This window comes from Gorilla gorilla, chromosome 18 (genome assembly GCF_029281585.2).
Source record: "Gorilla gorilla gorilla isolate KB3781 chromosome 18, NHGRI_mGorGor1-v2.1_pri, whole genome shotgun sequence".
Taxonomy (NCBI): domain Eukaryota; kingdom Metazoa; phylum Chordata; class Mammalia; order Primates; family Hominidae; genus Gorilla; species Gorilla gorilla.
In genome coordinates, this window is record NC_073242.2 from 99,660,229 (window position 1) to 99,662,978 (window position 2,750).

Genomic DNA, 2,750 nt, shown 5'->3' on the forward strand with positions numbered 1-2,750 from the left:
TGAGTGCCAACCTATTAGACAATTAAAAAAAAAAAGTGTTGAATGAGTGGAAAAACAAGGCGATGTTTGAGTCTATAGCGGTCAAGGGCTTCAGAAAAGGACAGAACCAAGTTCAAATTCCTGTACTTTGAATTTCTACTTCATGCCATGCAAAATTACTTTACCCCTTTTAACCTCAGTTTTCTTCTGTGTGAAACAGGAACAACAGTTTCATTCGTCATTCAGTTTCTCTCAAGGTTTCACGAGATCATACCTATAAAACATCCAAGTCATTTAAATGTATCATCATTTCGGTCATAATTAGTGGGATCCATTTCACTATTATTGGATATACAGTTCTGTGCCTGAAACCTACAAAAAAAGAAAATGTTAAGTCTAAAAAGCATTAGTGATTTCTCATTTTTATATTACTAATTATAACCCTATTTAATCACACAAGGCCTTGTCCGTGGCAGGTGCTCAATAAACACTTGTCGAATCAATGCATGTGGGCTCCGGAGCCACACTGTTTAGATTCTATTCTGCCTCCACCACTTATCAGCTGTGTGATCTGGGTAAGATAATTCACCTCTTTATGTCTGCACTTCCTTCTCCATAAACTATATATAACGAGAATCCTTAGCTCATTCGGTTGTTGTGAGGGGTGAATGATTTGGCACACAGGAGGGGCTTGTTAAACATTAGCTGTGATGATCTCCTTCCAAATCTTCATTTTCAGAGCCACAGATGAGGCCATAGTGCAACCAGGTGACCTTACAGTGTAAGGACACATGATCGCCAGCTATGCTCTATCTCCAGCATAGGTCCAAGACTGGGTAGTTCCGGCCTGGAGGCTTCTGCTGCATCTGCCTTCTCAGTGTTCACCTAAGGACTTTTGTATTTTCCTCCTCACATCCCCACAGATGGGGTTCAGGCTGTCGAACACAGCTGGGTGATGCCAGGGCAGTGGCCACCTGTACCAGCCCTTTGAGGTAGCTGGAGGATCATTGTTCCTTGCTTCTTGGGCTCTGGGCAGATGCCAGAGCTGGGGGGACCTATGCCCTCAAGTTTCTTGCTTTGGAGGGCCACATTTTCCCTTGGCAAAGAGGGTAAAGGTCACAGGATGCCGGAGAGCTGTGACTTCTCTGTGCCCTGGGCCCAAACTATGAAGACCTGACACACTATGCTAAAAGTCCAAGGCTGGGTGCTCCCCAGAGCTTCTTGCCTCACCGCTTCTGCTGAGGGACGAATGAATACTATGTCCTCCCAGAGCTTTGGGAGCTTGTAGCAAGCAGCCTCCCCAGCGCAAAATCTCTTGGAAACCTCTAACTGTGTCTGAAACATTAGTGCAAATGTTGCATCCTATTTCCCATATGTCCGCATGTTTTAGGAAAAAACCCTCAATTTCCTAAATATGCAAGAAAAATTGGTATTGCAGGACAATGTGACTTTTTAAAAAATGTTATTTAAAAATCTTCCCCACCTCCTTTTCTGCCCTCCAAGACTGCCAAATACTTGTTGAACAAATATTATTAAATGCCTACTACGTGCCAGCCATGATTCATGGTCTTGGGGACACAGCAGAGAATGAACTGACAGGATTCCTCTCTTATGTAACTCACATTCTTATATGATAATGATAAGGGTTAACATTAATTAAGCTGTCACTACGTGTTAGTCACGGTGCAGTCATTCCCACACATTATTACACTTAAACCTGCTAGCAAGCTTGCAAGGTAGTTAGTTGTTTATCCTTTAAAAACTGAGTCTCAGAATGATGAAGCACTCTGTCCAATGTCACACAGCTAGTAAGTGTGGAGACCTTGCATCCAATCAATGCCCGTCTCATTCTAAACGCCACGTTATGTGTTCTCCAGCCCATGGAGAATAATTTTAACACAGTCAATGAAATTTCTACACAACAATGTTCTTGTCTCAGGTCCAAGAATGCCTCCTACACCTCCCATAATACTGGCTTTCTGGTGAGTAAAGATGCCATTCTCATGTGTAATCAGGTGGCAAATGGAGATATGACCAAAGTAACCATTTGCCTACACTCATAACCCTGTACACACTCTTCCTGTGTCGATTCAATTCAAGTACCCCTTTTGATCACTTAGCAAATCTGACCTTCAAAAGGGTTAAGGTTTTTATATCCATGTAAGTTTCTGTATTGCTTTGGAAGTCTCTGGTTAAATTAATACTCTTTTAATAGTGACCTGTGATTCTGTTTTGATCAAGTGTTTTCAAACTTGACATCTTCGATGGGTTTCTCCAGTGTCAAAATCCTAAATCAAGTCTTTTTGGCTTAAAACTAACTTTGGGATTTTTTCAGCTGCATCCCTTGGGGAGTCTAAAGAATGTATCTCTCATCTTGTAGAGGTATTAAGTGATTCGATTTATTTGGTAGATTAAATGGGCAGGCATTGTCAAATGTGGCCATACTGCATGGGAGGGCACTGTCAAGTGAGGTGACATTAGATCTCATCTCAGTTATATTTATGGGTATGTTGTTGATATACGTGTTCCAAAAATTGCATACATTTATACAAATTTAATATGATTTGTAATTTTGATAGTTATGCTAAATATTTGCTAAAGTTATATCTGTATAAACATGTCATGAATGGCTGGGCACCGTCACTCATGCCTGTAATCCCAGCACTCTGGGAGATGAAGGCAGGTGGATCACCTGAGGTCGGGAGTTCCAGACCAGCCTAATAGAGTGAAACCCTGTCTCCACTAAAAATACAAAAATTAGCCATGCCTGG